Source organism: Triticum dicoccoides, chromosome 5A (genome assembly GCF_002162155.2).
Source record: "Triticum dicoccoides isolate Atlit2015 ecotype Zavitan chromosome 5A, WEW_v2.0, whole genome shotgun sequence".
Classification (NCBI taxonomy): domain Eukaryota; kingdom Viridiplantae; phylum Streptophyta; class Magnoliopsida; order Poales; family Poaceae; genus Triticum; species Triticum dicoccoides.
This window is the reverse complement of record NC_041388.1, coordinates 362,540,909-362,562,135: the sequence shown is the minus strand read 5'-3', so window position 1 is coordinate 362,562,135 and position 21,227 is coordinate 362,540,909.

The following is a 21,227-nucleotide window of genomic DNA, read 5'->3' as shown; positions in this document are numbered from 1 at the left end:
GTGGATGGCTTGGGACTCTTCTGGCCCAACTCTTTTACTTCGGGGGCTTCTTTTGGTCCATAAAAATCCACAAAAAATGGCAGGTCAATTGGACTCCGTTTGGTATTACTTTTCTGTAAAACTCAAAAATAAGGAAAAACATAAACTGGCACTGGGCTTTAGGTTAATAGGTTAGTCCCAAAAATCATATAATATAGCATATAAATGCATATAAAACATCCTAGATGGATAATATAATAGCATGGAACAATAAAAAATTATAGGTACATTGGAGATGTATCACCTTTGTCTACTTTGATTGAGCAAAATAGTGATGCCATAGATGTGAATTTTAGTTCTCGAAATAATTCCAATAACAATGCTTATAGAGGTGATACGTCTCCAACGTATCTATAATTTTTGATTGTTCCATGCTATTATATTATCCATCTAGGATGTTTTATATGCATTTGTATGCTATTTTATATGATTTTTGGGACTAACCTATTAACCTAGAGCCCAGTGCCAGTTTCAGTTTTTTCCTTGTTTTTGAGTATCGCAGAAAAGGAATATCAAACGGAGCCCAATTGACCAGAAAATTTATGAAGATTATTTTTGGACCAGAAGAAGCCCATGGAGTATCAGAGATGGACCAGAAGAGTCCTGAGGAACCCACGAGGGTTGGGGCGCGCCTCCTACCTTGTGGCCGCCTCAGAGACCCCCCCTGACTTGTTCTCGACGCAAAAAATTCCTATAAATATAGAAACCTCCGAAAGGAAACCTAGATCGGGAGTTCCACCGCTGAAAGCCTCCATAGCCATCGAAAACCAATCTAGACCCATTACGGCACCCTGCCGGAGGGGGGAATCCATCACCGGTGGCCATCTTCATCATCCCGGCACTCCCCATGACGAGGAGGGAGTAGTTCACCCTCGGGGCCGATGGTATGTACCAGTAGCTATGTGTTTGATCTCTCTCTCTCTCTCTCTCTCTCTCGTGTTCTTGATTCGGCACACTCTTGATGTATCGCGAGCTTTGCTATTATAGTTGGATCTTATGATTTCTCCCCCTATACTCTCTTGTAATGGATTGAGTTTTCCCTTTGAAGTTATCTTATCCGATTGAGTCTTTAAGGATTTGAGAACACTTGATGTATGTCTTGCATGTGCTTATCTATGGTGACAATGGGATATTCATGTGATCTACTTGATGTATGTTTTGGTGATCAACTTGCGGGTTCCGTGACCTCGTGAACTTATGCATAGGGGTTGGCACACGTTTTCGTCTTGACTCTCCGGTAGAAACTTTGTGGCACTCTTTGAAGTTCTTTGTGTTGGTTGAATAGATGAATCTGAGATTGTGTGATGCATATTGTATAATCATATCCACGGATACTTGAGGTGACATTGGAGTATCTAGGTGACATTAGGGTTTTGGTTGATTTGTGTCTTAAGTTGTTATTCTAGTACGAACTCTAGGATAGATCTAATGTAAAGAATAACTTCGTGTTATTTTAATATGGACTCTTGAATACATCGATCAGAAAGGATAACTTTGAGGTGGTTTCGTACCCTACAATAATCTCTTCGTTTGTTCTCCGTTATTAGTGACTTTGGAGTGACTCTTTGTTGCATGTTGAGGGATAGTTATATCATCCAATTATGTTATTATTGTTGAGAGAACTTGCACTAGTGAAAGTATGAACCCTAGGCCTTGTTTCTAAGCATTGCAATACCGTTTTCGCTCACTCTTATCATTAGTTACCTTGCTATTTTTATATTTTCAGATACCAAAAACATATATCTACCATCCATATTGCACTTGTATCATCATCTCTTCGCCGAACTAGTGCACCTATACAATTTACCATTGTATTGGGTGTGTTGTGGACACAAGAGACTCTTTGTTATTTGGTTGCAAGGTTGTTTGAGAGAGACCATCTTCATCCTACGCCTCCCATGGATTGATAAGCCTTTGGTCATCCACTTGAGGGAAATTTGCTACAGTCCTACAAACCTCTGCACTTGGAGGCCCAACAATGTCTACAAGAAGAAGGTTGTGTAGTAGACTGATACGTTTCCATCGTATCTACTTTTCCAAACACTTTTGACCTTGTTTTGGACTCTAACTTGCATGATTTGAATGGAACTAACCCGGACTGGCGTTCTTTTCAGCAGAATTGCCATGATGTTATTTTTGTGCAGAAATAAAAGTTCTCGGAATGACCTTAAACTTCACGGAGAATATTTTTGAAATTTATAAAAAATACTTGCAAAAGAATCAACACCGACAGGCCCACACCCTGTCCATGAGGGTGGGGGCGCGCCACCTGTCTCGTGAGCCCCCTGAGGCTCCACCGACCTCAACTCCAACTCTATATATTCACGTTCGGGGAGAAAAAAATCAGAGAGAAGGATTCATCGCGTTTTACGATACAGAGCCGCCGCCAAGCCCTAATCTCTCTCGGGAGGGCCGATCTAGAGTCCGTTCGGGGCTCCAGAGAGGGGAATCCTTCGCCATCGTCATCATCAACCTTCCTCCATCACCAATTTCATGATGCTCACCGCTGTGTGTGAGTAATTTCATCATAGGCTTGCCAGACGGTGATGGGTTGGATGAGATTTATCATGTAATCGAGTTAGTTTTGTTAGGGTTTAATCCCTAGTATCCACTATGTTCTGAGATTGATGTTGCTATGAATTTGCTAGGCTTAATGCTTGTCACTAGGGTTCGAGTGCCATGATTTCAGATCTGAACCTATTATGTTTTCATGCATATATGTGAGTTCTTGATCCTATCTTGCAAGTCAATAGTCACCTACTATGTGTTATGTTCCGGTAACGCCGAAGTGACAATAATCGGGACCACTCCCGGTGATGACTATAGTTTGAGGAGTTCATGTATTCACTAAGTGTTAATACTTTGTTCCGGTACTCTATTAAAAGGAGGCCTTAATATCCCTTAGTTTCCAATAGGACCCCGATGCCACGGGAGGGTAGGACAAAAGATGTCATGCAAGTTCTTTTCCATAAGCACGTATGACTATATTCAGAATACGTGCCTACATTACTTAATGCTTTCCCTGATAATCCTCTCAAGAAAAATGAAAAACTTGATATCTTTTATAATGGACTAACCGATGCTTCGATAGACCACCTGGACAGTTGTGATGGTTGTGTTTTCAGGGAAAGAACTATTGATCAAGCTGAATTGCTATTGAATAATATGTTGAGTAATGAAAATGATTGGACACTTCCTGAACCAACTCCTAGGCCAACTCCGAATAAAAAGGGGTATTCTATTTCTCAGTCTTGAAAATATGCAAGAAGCAAAGAAATTTATGAAAGGAAAAGGTATTAAAGCTGAAGATGTTAAGAATTTACCACCTATTGAAGAAATACATGGTCTTGATAACCCGACACAGGTAGTCAAGGTAAATTCTCTCTATAGATTTGATGAAGGTGATATTCCACGTAATAAGTCTACTAGCCAATGCTTGGATGAGTTTGATAATTTTATTGTTAAACAAGAAAACTTCAATGCCTATGTTGGTAGACAATTGAAACATAATGCTTATATGATTGAACACTTGAGTGATTATATGTCTAGAGTTAAAGGTGAACTTAAACTTATTAGTAAACATGCTTCTATGGTTACCACTCAAGTAGAACAAGTACTTAAAGCTTGGAATGATTTGCTCAATGAATTAGATAATAAGAAAAATGATAATGTTGTTAGAGTTGTGACTAGAGGAGGTAAAATGACTCTAGAACCTTTGTATCCCGAGGGCCACCCTAAGAGAATTGAGAAAGATTCTCAGAGAACTAATGTTGATGCACCTAGTTCTTCTAAGAAGAGGAAAAAGAAAAATTATAGGACTTTGCATGCTTCTAGTGAACCTGTTGTTGACACACCGGAGAATCCCAATGATATTTCTATTTCTGATGCTGAAACACAATCTGGTAATGAACATGAACCTAGTGATAATGTTAATGATAATGTTCATGTTGATGCTCAACCTAGCAATAACAATGATGTAGAAATTGAACCTATTGTTGATCTTGATAACCCACAATCAAAGAGTCAACATTATGATAAGAGAGACTTCATTGCTAGGAAGCACGATAAAGAAAGGGAACAATGGGTTCAGAAACCCATGCCTTTTCCTCCTAAACCATCCAAGAAAAAGGATGATGAGGATTTTGAGCGCTTTGCTGAAATGATTAGACCTATCTTTTTGCGTATGCATTTGACTGATATGCTTAAAATGAATCCTTGTGCTAAGTACATGAAAGATATTGTTACAAATAAAAGAAAGATACCAGAAGCTGAAATTTCCACCATGCTTGCTAATTATACTTTTAAGGGTGGAATACCAAAGAAACTTGGAGATCCAAGAGTACCAACTATACCATGCTCCATTAAAAGAAACTATGTTAAAACTGCTTTATGTGATCTTGGAGCCGGTGTTAGTGTTATGCCTCTCTCTTTATATCATAGACTTGAATTGAATAAGTTGACACCTACTGAAATATCTTTGCAAATGGCTGATAAATCAACTGCTATACATGTCGTTATTTGTGACGATGTGCCTGTTGTGGTTGCAAACGTTACTATTTTAACGGACTTCGTTATTCTTGATATTCCTAAGGACGATAGTATGTCTATTATTCTTGGTAGAACCTTTTTGAATACTACAGGGGCTGTTATTGATTGCAACAAAGGCAATGTCACTTTTCATGTTAATGGTAATGAGCATACGGTACACTTTTCAAGGAAACAAACCCAAGTCCATAGTATTAATTCTATTGGAAAAACTTCAATGATTATTATTAGAGGTTTGGAATTTCCTCTTCCTACTGTCAAGAAGAAAAATGATATTCTTATTTTTGGGGATATGCATATCCCCGTCGAGGTAACCTAGTGTTATTCGAAAATTCTCCAGTTTCATGTTATTCGAAAAGAGTTTGTTAACAAGACTTGATCAACCTTGTTAGTGGATTCCTTTTGATGAGCATGAGATGCATGAAGTTAGAAAGCACAACTCTCTGTACCCTCCTTTTACTTTCTGTTATTTAGATTAAATAAAGCAATTTTCTGTCTGTTTTCTGAATTATCCTTGCAATAAAAAAATACCGCGAAAATAAAAGTTCTCCAAATTCCCTAAAAATTTTATATGATTTTTTCTAGAATATTTAAGAATTATTGGCACTGAGAACACACCTGGGGGCCACACCACCTGGCCACGAGGGTCTAGGGTGCGCCCCTGCCTCATGGACCCCACGTGGCCCCCCTCCACTTATTCTTGCACCCACACACTTCATCATCCTCCAAAAAAAATCTTCCACCAGCTCAAACCCGAGTTCTAGCTCATCTTGCTGCCATTTTCGATCTCCTTGCTCAAAGCTCCATTCACAAAACTTCTTTGGGGGATTGTTCTTCGGTATGTGACTGCTCCGATGGTCCAATTAGTTTTTGTTCTAGTGCTTTATTTATGGCAAATTTTGCTGCTTAGGTGACCATGTTCTTGAGCTTGCATGTCAAATTTATGTGGTCAAAAGTAGTTTTAATGAATGATATGGCCTATAGGCACTTGTAGGAGTAGTTGCTATCAATCTTGTTGAGTTTGATTCACTTTTATTTTGAGTCACTAAAAATTTCAGAAATTTTTCAGAGAAAATGATGAAGAGATTGTTGAGGGGCTCTTCGAGCCGAAGCTCGAAGGATAAGCAAAGTGAAGAGAATAAGAATCCCAAATATAATCTCCCTCGCACTGCGGAGGTTTGGCCGTGCGAATGACCTTGTGATGAGTTCTTGAGAGCAGTCGGGAAATATGGACTATTATTATTTGGCTGAGAATGCAGGCCTCATTGACTTCCTTCGCGACTAGCGCGAACAGTATCTCCTCCTCACTAACATTTTCGTGCAAATTTTTTACTTTCATGCTAAGAAATCACCACCTTCAGTGGAATTTCACTTATATGATGAGGTTAAGGAGATGTCACTATATGATTCTTGTCGGGTCTGTAAGATACCCTTTGCAGGCAGCATAGAGGAACCACACCGTAATGATGTGGAGGGGTTTATTGATATGATTGCTGTAGGGGAAACGAGGAAAGTTTCCGATGTAAGAATTACTAGAATACATTTTCCTGTTCTACGTTACTTTGCAATATTTGCTAGTAGATGCTTAATTGGTCGCGGGAACAGTGGAAATCTCAGTGCCCCTAATATTGTTATTTTGCGGCATGCTTTGTTTCGTGATACAACTTTCAGTCTAGGCACTATTGTTGCTAAACAATTAAATTTGAACCGTACAAAGGGCCCCATCTTTGGAGGCATCTTTGCTTCACGCCTTGCTGCACACTTTGGGATACCTATTAGGCATTATGAGAAAGAGGAAAAGTTGCTACCTCATATTTTTCTAGATTATAAGAGTATTGTAGCACATGATTTTATTGTTAAGGATAAGAAGAAGATGTTTAAGTATAAATTAATATTTGATAAGAACTACTATGAGATTATTACCTTGCCTGTGCCCTCTTTGTTTAACATATTTTCAGGCACGTACCTTGTTTTGCCAGAGGGCGTTCATCCATACTGGAGCCTAACATCAGCTCCAGATCCTGAGCCGGAGCCACCCCTTTACCCTTATCGACGGTCTGTTTATCAGTGGGATCCGGAGGAGATCGCCAACCAGTGGCACCCAGAGGACACTCCTCCATACACTGGAGAGGGCAGCTTTGAGCCATGGCCATAGACCAACTTAGGCCAAAAGCCTAAGCTTTGGGGAGTACGTATTTCTCACCGACATTACATTCATGTTCAAATGCTCATTCCAGTTGTCATTGCTCATAATTTTTCATTGTAATATACATGCTAATTTAATTTCCTTTTAAGCCTTCTCTTGTGTGTTTGAAAAACCTTAATAAAAACAAAAAAAATTAGTTGTAGCTTTTAGCTAGTTTACTTCCCATGCTGTAGTAGTAGTAATTAAAAGAAAACCCAAAAAGATTTCTTGTTCTTCTTTTGCTTGTTGGGAGCTTTCCCGTGTAAATAGTTTCGTTTCTTTTCTTTTCTTTGGGGGTCGAGAGGAGAATACCATGATGAAAATGTAGAGTGGCTCTCATATGCATTATTGTTGATCTAACAAACAGCCCATATTACCTTGTCTTCTCCCTTGTATTGAATTCTTGCAGATTCCTGATGTCTACTACACAACCTTCTTATTGTAGATGTTGTTGGGCCTCCAAGTGCAGAGGTTTGTAGGACAATAGCAAATTTCCCTCAAGTGGATGACCTAAGGTTTATCAATCCGTAGGAGGCGTTGGATGAAGATGGTCTCTCTCAAGCAACCCTGCAACCAAATAACAAAGAGTCTCTTGTGTCCCCAACACACCCAATACAATGGTAAATTGTATAGGTGCACTAGTTCGACGAAGAGATGGTGATACAAGTGCAATATGGATGGTAGATAAAGGTATTTGTAATCTGAAATTATAAAAACAGCAAGGTAACGAATGATAAAAGTGAGTGTAAACGGTATTGCAATGCATTGAAACAAGGCCTAGGGTTCATACTTTCACTAGTGTAAGTCCTCTCAACAATACTAACATAATTGGATCATAAAACTATCCCTCAACATGCAACAAAGAGTCACTCCAAAGTCACTAATAGCGGAGAACAAATGAAGAGATTATTGTAGGGTACGAAACCACATCAAAGCTATTCTTTCCAATCAATCCGTTGGGCTATTCCTATAAGTGTCACAAACAGCCCTAGAGTTCGTACTAGAATAACACCTTAAGACACAAATCAACCAAAACCTTAATGCCACCTAGATACTCCAATGTCACCTGAAGTATTCGTGGGTATGATTATACGATATGCATCACACAATCTCAGATTCATCTATTCAACCAACACAAAGGACCTCAAAGAGTGCCCCAAAGTTTCTACCGGAGAATTGACAAAAACGTGTGCCAACCCCTATGCATAGGTTCATGGGCGGAACCTGTAAGTTGGTCACCAAAACATACATCAAGTGAATCACGTGATATCCCATTGTCACCACAGATATCCACGGCAAGACATACATCAAGTGTTCTCAAATCTTTAAAGACTCAATCCGATAAGATTACTTCAAAGGGGAAACTCGATTCATTACAAGAGAGTAGAGGGGGGAAGAAACATCATTAGATCCAAATATAATAGCAAAGTTAGCGATACATCAAGATCGTATCACCTCAAGAACACCAGAGAGAGAGAGAGAGAGAGATCAAACACATAGCTACTGGTACATACCCTCAGTCCCGAGGGAGAACTACTCCCTCCTTGTCATGGAGAGCACTGGGATGATGAAGATGGCCGCCGGAGAGGGATTGCCCCCTCCGGCAGGGTGCCGCAACGGGTCTAGATTGGTTTTTGGTGGCTACGGAGGCTTCTGGCGGCGGAACTCCCGATCTAATCTCTGTTCTGGAAGTTTTAGGGTACGTGGAGTTATATAGGTGGAAGAAGTACGCCAGGGGAGCCACGAGGGCTCCACGAGGCAGGGGCGCGCCCAATTATAGGGGATCGCAGCAGCTTTTGAGGGTAGAGTATTCAACCCAAATTTACTGATTCGACACAAGGGGAGCCAAAGAAATTATTATTATTATTATCCACACCGTTCGGTTGTGCAAATGAAAGGCAATAATGATGATATATGATGGATTGATTGAGATGAGGAAAGCTGGTATGAACTCGACCTATCTTGTTTTTGTAAATATGATTAGTTCGTCATTCCTGATTCAGCCTATTATGAATGAAACATGTTTGCAATGACAATTAGTAATTATAGTTCCTCATTCCATGCTTAATTAGCTAGGAGTTTATAATGGTTTACCTTGTGTGCCAACATGCTATTAAAATGGTTGTGATGTGGTATGATAGGGTGGTATCCTCCTTTGAACGATTCGAGTGGCTTGATTTGGCACATGTTCACACATGTAGTTGAAACAAAATCAACATAGCCTCGACGATATTTATGTTCATGGTGAATTATATCCTACTCATGCTTGCATTCAATGTTGATTAATTTTAATGCATGTTCATGACTGTTGTCGCTCTCTAGCTGGTCGCTTCCCAGTCTCTTTCTAGCCTTCACTTGTACTAAGCGGGAATACTGCTTGTGCATCCACTTCCATAAAGCTCAAAACTTATTCCATATGAGTCCACCATACCTTCCTATATGCGGTATCTACCTGCGGTTCCAAGTAAATTTGTATGTGCCAAACTCTAAACCTTCAAATGAAATTCTGTTTTGTATGCTCGAATAGCTCATGTATCAACTAGGGTTGTCAATATCTTCCATGCTAGGTGGGTTATTCTCACGAGGAGTGGACTCTGCTCCTCATTCACGAGAAAATGGCTGGTAACCGGGATGCCCAGTCCCATGCTTAAATTAAAATAATTGCAAACAAAACTCCCCCAGGGTTGTTGTTAGTTGGAGGCACCCGTTGTTTCAGACAAGCCATATATTGATGTTTGTTGGTGGTGGGGAGTATAAACTTTACCATTCTGTTTGGGAACCGCCTATAATGTGTGTAGCATGGAAGATATCGAGATCTCTCGGTTGTTATGTTGACAATGAAAGTATACCACTGAAAATATTATTTATCTCTCTTTCAAAAATCTATCTCTGGCACCTCTACAAATCCCTGCTTCCCTTTGAGAAGGGCATATATATTTACTTTTATGTTGAGTCATCATCCTCTTTTTAAAAAGCACCAGTTGGAGAGCACCGCTATCATTTGCATGTATTACTATTAGTTTACATTGAGTATGACTGTGACTGGATCTCTTTTACCGTGAATTACAATGTTTAGTTAGTCCTTGATCTTTAGAGGTGCTCTGCATTTATGTTTTGCGGTTTCAAAAAGGGCTAGAGAGATAGCATCTAGTTATATCATATTATGATTGTTTTAAGAAAGTGTTGTCATCCGAGATTTACTATTATTGCTCGCTAGTTGATTATGCCATTGATATGAGTAAACATGAGACATAAGTCTTATTGTGAATATGGTTAGTTCATAATCTTTGCTGAAAACTTGAATGCTGGCTTTACATATTTACAACAACAAGATCAATCAGAGTTTGTAAAAGTTTTTTCTTTATCACCTTTAGTTTGTCAACTGAATTGCTTGAGGACAAGCAAAGGTTTAAGCTTGGGGGAGTTGATACGTCTCCATCGTATCTACTTTTCCAAACACTTTTGACCTTGTTTTGGACTCTAACTTGCATGATTTGAATGGAACTAACCCGGACTAACGCTGTTTTCAGCAGAATTGCCATGGTATTATTTTTGTGCAGAAATAAAAGTTCTCGGAATGACCTGAAACTTCACCGAGAATATTTTTGGAATTTATAAAAATGCTAGCGAAAGAATCAACACCTGGGGGCCCACACCCTGTCCACGAGGGTGGGGCGCGCCCCCTGTCACGTGGGCCCCCTGAGGCTCCACCGACCTCAACTCCAACTCTGTATATTCACGTTCGGGGAGAAAAAAAACATAGAGAAGGATTCATCACATTTTATGATACGGAGCCGCCGCCAAGCCCTAATCTCTCCCGGGAGGGTTGATGTGGAGTCCGTTCGGGGCTCCGGAGAGGGGAATCCGTCGCCATCGTCATCATCAACCTTCCTCCATCACCAATTTCATGATGCTCACCGCCGTGTGTGAGTAATTCCATCGTAGGCTTGCTGGATGGTGATGGGTTGGATGGGATTTATCATGTAATCGAGTTAGTTTTGTTAGGTCTTGATCCCTAGTATCCACTATGTTCTGAGATTGATGTTGCTATGACTTTGCTAGGCTTAATGCTTGTCACTAGGGCTCGAGTGCCATGATTTCAGATCTGAACCTATTATGTTTCCATGAATATATGTGAGTTCTTGATCCTATCTTGCAAGTCAATAGTCACCTACTATGTGTTATGATCCGGTAACCCCGAAGTGACAATAATCGGGACCACTCCCGGTGATGACTATAGTCTGAGGAGTTCATGTATTCACTAAGTGTTAATGCTTTGTTCTGGTACTCTATTAAAAGGAGGCCTTAATATCCCCTAGTTTCCAATAGGACCCTGATACATCTCCAATGTATCTATAATTTTTGATTGCTCCATGCTATTATATTATCTATTTTGGATGTTAATGGGCCTTATTTTACACTTTTATATCATTTTTGGGACTAACCTATTAATCAGAGGCCCAACCCAAATTGTTGTTTTTTTGCCTATTTTAGGGTTTCGAAGAAAAGGAATATCAAACAGAGTCCAAACGGAATGAAACCTTCGGGAACGTGATTTTCTCAACAAACATGATCCAAGATACTTGGAGTGGCTGTCAAGAAACAAGGGAGGAAGGCACGAGGCAGGGGGCGCGCCTACCCCCCTGGGCACGCCCTCCACCCTCGTGAGCCCTCCATTGCACCACCGGCCTACTTCTTCCTCCTATATAAGTCCACGTACCCCAAACATCTAGGAGCACCATGAAAACCTAATCCCACCACTGCAACCTTCTGTACTCGAGAGATCCCATCTCGGGGCCTTTTCCAGAGCTCCGCCGGAGGGGGCATTGATCACGGAGGGCCTCTACATCAACTCCATGGCCTCTCCGGCGATGTGTGAGTAGTTTACTTTAGACCTATGGGTCCATAGGTTTTAGCTAGATGGCTTCTTCTCTCTCTTTGGATCTCAATACAAAGTTCTCCTCGGTTCTCTTGGAGATCTATTCGATGTAATCTTCTTTTGCAGTGTGTTTGTCGAGATCCGATGAATTGTGGGTTTATGATCCAGATTATCTATGAACAATATTTGATTCTCCTCCGAATTATTTGATGTATGATTGGTTTATCTTTGCAAGTCTCTTCGAATTATCAGTTTGGTTTGGCCTACTAGATTGATCTTTCTTGCCATGGGAGAAGTGCTTAGCTTTGGGTTCAACCTTGCGGTGTTCGATCCCAGTGATAGAAAGGGAACCATACGTATTGTATTGTTTCCATCGAGGATACAAATATGGGGTTTATATCATATTGCATGAGTTTATCCCTCTACATCATGTCATCTTCCTTAAAGCATTACTCTATTCTTTTGAACTTAATACTCTATATGCATGCTGGATAGCGGTCAATGTGTGGAGTAATAGTAGTAGATGCAGAATCATTTCAGTCTACTTGTCTCGGACGGGATGCCTATATACATGATCATACCTAGATATTCTCATAACTATGCTAAATTCTATCAATTGCTCGACAGTAATTTGTTCACCCACCATAATACTTATGCTCTTGAGAGAAGCCACTAGTGAAACCTATGGCCCCCCGGTCTATCTTCCATCATATTAATCTTCCAATACTTAGTTATTTCCTTTGCCATTTATTTTACTTTGCATCTTCATTTCTATTTGTCATAAAAATACCAAAAATATTATCTTATCATATCTATCAGATCTCACTCTCGTAAGTGACCGAGAAGGGCTTGACAACCCCTTTATTGCGTTGGTTGCGAGGTTCTTATTTGTTTGTGTAGGTGCGTGAAACTTGAGCGTGATCTCCTACTGGATTGATACCTTGGTTCTCAAAAACTGAGGGAAATACTTACGCTACTTTACTGCATCACCCTTTCCTCTTCAAGGGAAAACCAACGCAGTGCTCAAGAGGTAGCAAGAAGGATTTCTGGCGCCGTTGCCGGGAAGATTCGCGCCAAGCCTAGTCAAGTCAAGACATACCAAGTACCCATCACAAACTCTTATCCCTCGCATTACATTATTTCTCATTTGCCTCTCGTTTTCCTCTCCCCCACTTCACCCTTGTCATTTTATTCGCCCTCTCTCTCCTTCCTCCTTCTCTTTCCCTATTTGCCTCTTTTGCCTGTTTCTTGTTTGCTGGTGTGTTGGATTGCTTGCCGGTCACGATGGCTCAAGATAATACTAAATTCTGTGACTCTACCAATACCAACAACAATGATTTTATTAGCACTCCTCTTACCGATGCTGAATCTTGTGAAATTAATGCTGCTTTGCTGAATCTTGTCATGAAAGATCCGTTTTCCGGCCTTCCTACTGAAGATGCCGCTACCCATCTAAACAACTTTGTTGATTTGTGTGATATGCAAAAGAAGAAATATGTGGATAATGATATTGTTAAATTGAAGCTATTCTTGTTTTCGCTTAGAGATCGTGCTAAAGCTTGGTTTCGTCTTTGCCTAAAAATAGTATTGATTCATGGAATAAATGCAAAGATGCTTTCAGCTCTAAGTATTTCCCTCCCGCTAAGATTATCTCTCTTAGAAATGATATTATGAATTTTAAACAACTTGATCATGAACATGTTGCACAAGCTTGGGAGAGGATGAAATTAATGATACGTAATTGCCCTACACATGGTTTGGATCTTTGGATGATTATACAAAACTTTTATGCCGGATTGAATTTTGCTTCTAGAAATCTTTTAGATTCGACCGTGGGAGGCACTTTTATGGAAATCACTTTAGGAGAAGCTACCAAACTCCTAGATAATATTATGGTTAATTATTCTCAATGGCACACCGAAAGATCTACTACTAAAAAAGTGCATGCAATTGAAGAGATTAATGTTTTGAGTGGAAAGATGGATGAACTTATGAAATTGTTTGCTAATAAGAGTGCTCCTACTGATCCTAATGATATTTCTTTGTCTACCTTGATTGAGAATAATAATGAATCTATGGATGTGAATTTTGTTGGTAGGAACAATTTTGGTAATAACGCGTATAGAGGTAATTTTAATTCTAGGCCGTTCCCTAGTAATTCCTCTAATAATTATGGTAATTCCTACAACAATTCTTATGAAAATTATAATAAGATGCCCTCTGATTTTGTATCTAATATTAAATAATTTATTACCTCGCAAAAGAGTTTCAATGCTTTGATTGAAGAAAAATTGCTTAAGATTGATGAGTTGGCTAGGAACGTTGATAGAATTTATCATGATGTTGATTCTTTGAAACTTAGATCTATTCCACCTAAGCATGTTATCAATGATTCTCTCAAAGCCATGATAATTTCCATTGATGATTGCAAAGAATGAAACGCTAGGATGCGTGCTAAGAAAGATTGCTTTATAAAAGTGTGTTCTTTTAGTTTTCATGATAATAAAGATGAAGATCTAAAAGTTATTGACGTGTCTCCCATTAAATCTTTGTTTTTCAATATGAATCTTGATAATGATGGGGCTGAAGATGAGCCACCTTTACCTAGAAGGCGTTCTAAAAATACGGAGTCTTTAGATCTTGATGCTAAAATTGATAAAAGTGGGATTGAAGAAGTTAAAACGTTAGATATCCATGAACCCACTATTTTGGATCTCAAGGAATTTAATTATGATAATTGCTCTTTGATAGATTGTATTTCCTTGTTGCAATCCGTGCTAAATTCTCCTCACGCTTATAGTCAAAATAAAGGTTTTACTAAACATGTCGTTGATGCTTTGATGCAATCTTATGAAGAAAAACTTGAGTTGGAAGTTTCTATCCCTAGAAACCTTTATGATCAGTGGGAACCTACTATAAAAAATTAAAATTAAAGATCATGAGTGCTATGCTTTGTGTGATTTGGGTGCTAGTGTTTCCATGATTCCAAAAACTTTGTGTGACTTGCTAGGATTCCGTGATTTTGATGATTGTTCTTTAAATTTGCACCTTGCGGATTCAACTATTAAGAAACCTATGGGAAGAATTAATGATGTTCTTATTGTTGCAAATAGGAACTATGTGCCCGTAGATTTCATTGTTCTTGATATAGATTGCAATCCTTCATGTCTGATTATTCTTGGTAGACCTTTCCTTAGAACGATTGGTGCAATTATTGATATGAAGGAAGGGAATATTAAATTCTAGTTTCCATTAAGGAAGGGCATGGAACACTTTCCTAGAAATTAAATTAAATTACCTTATGAATCTATTATGAGAGCCACTTATGGATTGCATACCAAAGATGGCAATACCTAGATCTATCTTCGCTTTTATGCCTAGCTAGGGGCGTTAAACGATAGCACTTGTTGGGAGGCAACCCAATTTTATTTTTATTCCTTGCTTTTTGCTCCTATTTAATAATAAATAATTTACCTAACCTATGTTTTGGTTGTGTTTTTTTGTGTTTAATTAGTGTTTGTGCCAAGTAGAACCGTTGGGAATACTGGGGAAAGTCTTTTTAATCTTGTTATAAAAACATAAACTTTAGCGCTCACGAGAATTGCTGCCATTTTTATTTGGAAGGTGCTATTTAGTTAATTCTTTTTAGATAATTAATAGATAAATTCCTCACTTCTAGAAATTTATTTTAGAATTTTTGGGGTTCCAGAACTTGCGTTAGCTACAGATTACTATAGACTGTTCTGTTTTTGACAGATTCTGTTTTTGACAGATTCTGTTTTTCTTGTGTTGTTTGCTTACTTTGATGAATCTATGGCTAGTAAAAGAGTTTATAAACCATAGAGAAGTTGGAATATAGTAGTTTTAGCACCAATATAAATAAATAATGAGTTCATTACAGTACCTTGAAGTGGTGTTTTGTTTTCTTTCGCTAACGGAGCTCACGAGATTTTCTATTTTGAGTTTTGTGTTGTGAAGTTTTCAAGTTTTGGGTAAAGATTTGATGGATTATGGAACAAGGAGTGGCAAGAGCCTAATCTTGGGGATGCCCATGGCACCCCAAGATAATCTAAGGACACCAAAAATCCTAAGCTTGGGGACTCCCCGGAAGGCATCCCCTCTTTCGTCTTCGTCTATCGGTAACTTTACTTGGAGCTATATTTTTATTCACCACATGATATGTGTTTTGCTTGGAGCGTCTTGTATGATTTGAGTCTTTGCTTTTTAGTTATACACAATCATCCTTGTTGTACACACCCTTTGAGAGATACTCACATGATTTGAAATTTATTAGAATACTCTATGTGCTTTACTTATATATTTTGAGCTATATAGTTTTTGCTCTAGTGCTTCACTTATATCTTTTAGAGCACGGTGGTGGATTTGTTTTATAGAAACTATTGTTCTTTCATGCTTCACTTATATTATTTTGAGAGTCCTTTAGAACAACATGGCAATGATAATAAAAACTTTCATATAAGTGCATTGAATACTATGAGAAATTTGATACTTGATAATTGTTTTGAGATATGGAGATGGTGATATTAGAGTCATGCTAGTTGAGTAGTTGTGAATTTGAAAAATACTTGTGTTGAAGCTTGTGATTACCGTAGCATGCACGTATGGTGAACTGTTATGTGATGAAGTCGGAGCATTTATTGATTGTCTTCCTTATGAGTGGCGGTCGGGGACGAGCGATGGTCTTTTCCTACCAATCTATCCCCCTAGGAGCATGCGTGTAATACTTTGCTTCGATAACTAATAGATTTTTGCAATAAGTACGTGAGTTCTTTATGACTAATGTTGAGTCCATGGATTATACGCACTCTCACCCTTCCACCATTGCTAGCCTCTCTAGTATCGGACAACTTTCGCCGGTACCATAAACCCACCATATACCTTCCTCAAAACAGCCACCATACCTACTTATCATGGCATTTCCATAGACATTCCGAGATATATTGCCATGTAACTTTCCACCGTCCCGTTATTATGACACGCTTCATCATTGTCATATTGCTTGCATGATCATGTAGTTGACATTGTATTTGTGGTAAAGCCACCGTTCATAATTCTTTCATACATGTCACTCATGCATCATTGCACATCCCGGTACATCGCCGGAGGCATTCACATAGAGTCATATTTTGTTCTAAGTATTGAGTTATAATTCTTGAGTTGTAAGTAAATAAACGTGTGATGATCATCATTATTAGAGCATTGTCCCAAGTGAGGAAAAGATGATGGAGACTATGATTCCCCCACAAGTCGGGATGAGACTCCAGACAAAAAAAAAAGAGGGCACAAAAAAGAGAAAAGGCCCAAATTGAAAAAAAATGAGAGAAAAAGAGAGAAGGGGCAATGCTACTATCCTTTTACCACACTTGTGCTTCAAAGTAGCACCATGATCTTCATGATAGAGAGTCTCCTATGTTGTCACTTTCATATACTAGTGGGAATTTTTCATTATAGAACTTGGCTTGTATATTCCAATGACGGGCTTCCTCAAAATGCCCTAGGTCTTCATGAGCAAGAAAGTTGGATGCACACCCACTTAGTTTCTTCTGCTGAGCTTTCATATACTTATAGCTCTAGTGCATCCGTTGCATGGCAATCCTTACTCACTCACATTGATATCTATTGATGGGCATCTCCATAGCCCGTTGATACGCCTAGGTGATGTGAGACTATCTTCTCCTTTCTGTCTTCTCCACAACCACCATTCTATTCCACCTATAGTGCTATGTCCATGGCTCACGCTCATGTATTGCATGAAGATTGAAAAAGTTTGAGAACATCAAAAGTATGAAACAATTGCTTGGCTTGTCATCGGGGTTGTGCATGATTTAAATATTTTTGTGTGGTGAAGATAGCCAGACTATATGATTTTGTAGGGATAACTTTCTTTGGCCATGTTTTTTTGAGAAGACATGATTGCTTAGTCAGTATGCTTGAAGTATTATTATTTCTATGTCAATATTAAACTTTTATCTTGAATCTTTCGGATCTGAACATTCATGCCACAATAAAGAAAAATTACATTGAGAAATATGTTAGAAAGCATTCCACATCAAAAATTCTTCTTTTATCATTTACCTACTCGAGGATGAGAAGGAATTAAGCTTGGGGATGCTTGATACGTCTCCAATGTATCTATAATTTTTGATTGATCCATGCTATTATATTATCTATTTTGTATGTTAATGGGCTTTATTTTACACTTTTATATCATTTTTGGGACTAACCTACTAATCGGAGGCCCAACCCAAATTGTTGTTTTTGTGCCTATTTTAGGGTTTCGAAGAAATGGAATATCAAACGGAGTCCAAACGGAATGAAACCTTCGGGAACGTGATTTTCTCAACAAACATGATCCAGGAGACTTGGAGTGGCCGTCAAGAAACAAGGGAAGAAGGCACGAGGCAGGGGGCACGCCCTCCACCCTCGTGGGCCCTCTGTTGCTCCACCGACCTACTTCTTCCTCCTATATTAGTCCACGTACCCCCCCAAACATCCAAGAGCACCCTGAAAACCTAATTCCACCACTGCAACCTTCTGTACTCGAGAGATCCCATCTCGGGGCCTTTTCTGGAGCTCCACCGGAGGGGGCATTAATCGCGGAGGGCCTCTACATCAACTCCATGGCCTCTCCGGTGATGTGTGAGTAGTTTACTTCAGACCTATGGGTCCATAGTTATTAGCTAGATGGCTTCTTCTCTCTCTTTGGATCTCAATACAAAGTTCTCCTCGATTCTCTTGGAGGCCTATTCGATGTAATCTTATTTTGCGGTGTGTTTGTCAAGATCCGATGAATTGTGGGTTTATGATCTAGATTATTTATGAACAATATTTGATTCTCCTCTGAATTCTTTTATGTATGATTGGTTTATCTTTGCAAGTCTCTTCGAATTATCAGTTTGGTTTGGCCTACTAGATTGATCTTTCTTGCCATGGGAGAAGTGCTTTGCTTTGGGTTCAAAATTGCGGTGTTCGATCCCAGTGACAGAAAGGGAACCGATACGTATTGTATTGTTGCCATTGAGGATAAAAAGATGGGGTTTATATCATATTGCATGAGTTTATCCCTCTACATCATGTCATCTGCCTTAAAGCATTACTCTATTCTTTTGAACTTAATACTCTATATGCATGCTGGATAGCGGTCAATGTGTAGAGTAATAGTAGTAGATGCATAATCGTTTCGGTATACTTGTCTCGGACGTGATGCCTATATACATGATCATACCTAGGTATTCTCATAACTATGCTAAATTCTATCAATTGCTCGACACTAATTTGTTCACCTACCGTAATACTTGTGCTCTTGAGAGAAGCCACTAGTGAAACCTATGGCCCCCGGGTGTATGTTCCATCACATTAATCTTCCAATACTTAGTTATTTCCTTTGCCGTTTATTTTACTTTGCACCTTTATTTCTCTTTATCATACAAATACCAAAAATATTATCTTATCATATCTATCAGATCTCACTCTCGCAAGTGACCGAGAAGGGCTTGACAACCCCTTTATCGCGTTGGTTGCGAGGTTCTTCTTTGTTTGTCTAGGCGCGTGGAACTTGAGCGTGATATCCTACTAGATTGATACCTTGGTTCTCAAAAGCTGAGGGAAATACTTACGCTACTTTACTGCATCACCCTTTCCTCTTCAAGGGAAAACCAACGCAGTGCTCAAGAGGTAGCAGACCACGCCGCCACGGGAGGGTAGGAAAAAAGATGTGATGCAAGTTCTTTTCCATAAGCACGTATGACTATATTCGGAATACATGCCTACATGACATTGATGAACTGGAGCTAGTTCTGTGTCGCCCTATGTTATAACTATTGCATGAGGAATCGCATCTGACATAATTAATCATCACTTATCCATTTCCTACGAGCTTTTCACATATTGATCTTTGCTTAGTTACTTTTCTGTTGCCACTGTTACAATCACTACAAAACTAATACTGTTACTTTTGCCACCGTTACCGTTACTTTCATATTAGTTTGCTACTAAATACTTTGTTGCAGATATTAAGTCTTTCAGGTGCGGTTGAATTGATAACTCAACTGTTAATACTTGAGAATATTCTTTGGCTCCCCTTGTGCCGAATCAATAAATTTGGGTTGAATACTCTACCCTCGAAAACTGTTGCGATCCCCTATACTTGTGGGTTATCATAGACATCAAGCTCTTTTCTGGCGCCGTTGCCGGGGAGGTTAGCGCTTGAAGGTATGTCTTTACATCTTGCAGTCAAACCTTTTAATTTATTGTTTTATCACTAGTTTAGTCTATAAAAGAAAACTACAAAAAATGGAATTGTGGGCGCCTCATATGCTTCATCTTTTTAATATCTTTCGTGAAAATAAGGGTTCCGATAATTGTGCCAAAGTGTTAGAAGAAGAATGCATTAAAATGTTTAGCACTAAATCTTTGGATGATGAGCATGATTGCAATTTAGTTAGTATGAATTCTTTGAATACCCATGATGCTAATGATATTCGAAGCCACAAGCTTGGGGATGCTATGTTCGATGAAGATATTTTTTGTCCCCCAAGTTTTGATGAGCAAATTTATTATGATGAAAGCATCCCTCCTATCTATGATGATTATTGTGATGACACGTATGCTATAAAGAATAATGATATCCATGAAACTTGTCATCATGATTTTAACTTTCAATTGGATTATGCCTCACATGATAGTTATTTTGTTGAGTTTGCTCCCACTATTATTCATGAGAAGAAATTTGCTTATGTGGAGAGTAATAAAAATTATATGCTTGTAGATCATGAAAAAATTCTTTATGTGACGGTTATATTGTTGAATTCATTCATGATGCTACTAAAAATTATTATGAGGGAGGAATATATGCTTTTACATATTGCAATAATATCAAGTTTCCTCTCTATGTGTTGAAAATCTTGAAGTTATCCTTGTTTTACTTTCCTATGCAAGATGATTCTTGTTCCAGCAAGTTGTTTGCTCACAAAATCCCTATGCATAGGAAGTGGGTTAGGCTTAAATGTGCTAGTTATATTGTTCATGATGCTCTCTTTATGTTTCAATTCCTATCTTTTATGTGAGCATCATTGTCATCATCATGCTAGATATAAAAGCATCAAAGAAAAGCGCTTGTTGGAAGACAACCCAATATTTACCCCTACTGTTTTTGTGTGTTCACATGATTAAGCTACTGTAGTAATCATGTTTTATAGCTTTTGTTTCAATAAACTGCCAAGTAAGACCTTTGGGATGATCTATGGTGATAGTTGATTTGATATTGCTGAAAAAATAGAAAGTATGAGCTCACGAAAATAATTATCATTTATTACCAGAGAGCGATAAAATACCAATTCCAACTTAAGTAGATCAATATACTTTTTATACTGGTCTTCCTAATTTTTCAGAATTTTTGGATTTACAGAAATATTCGAAATCTCCAGATTACTACAGACTGTTCTGTTTTTGACATATTCTATGTTCATTGTGTTGTTTGCTTATTTTGATGAATCTATGAGTAGTATCGAAGGGTATGAACCATAGAGAAGTTGGAATACAGTAGATGTTACACCAATA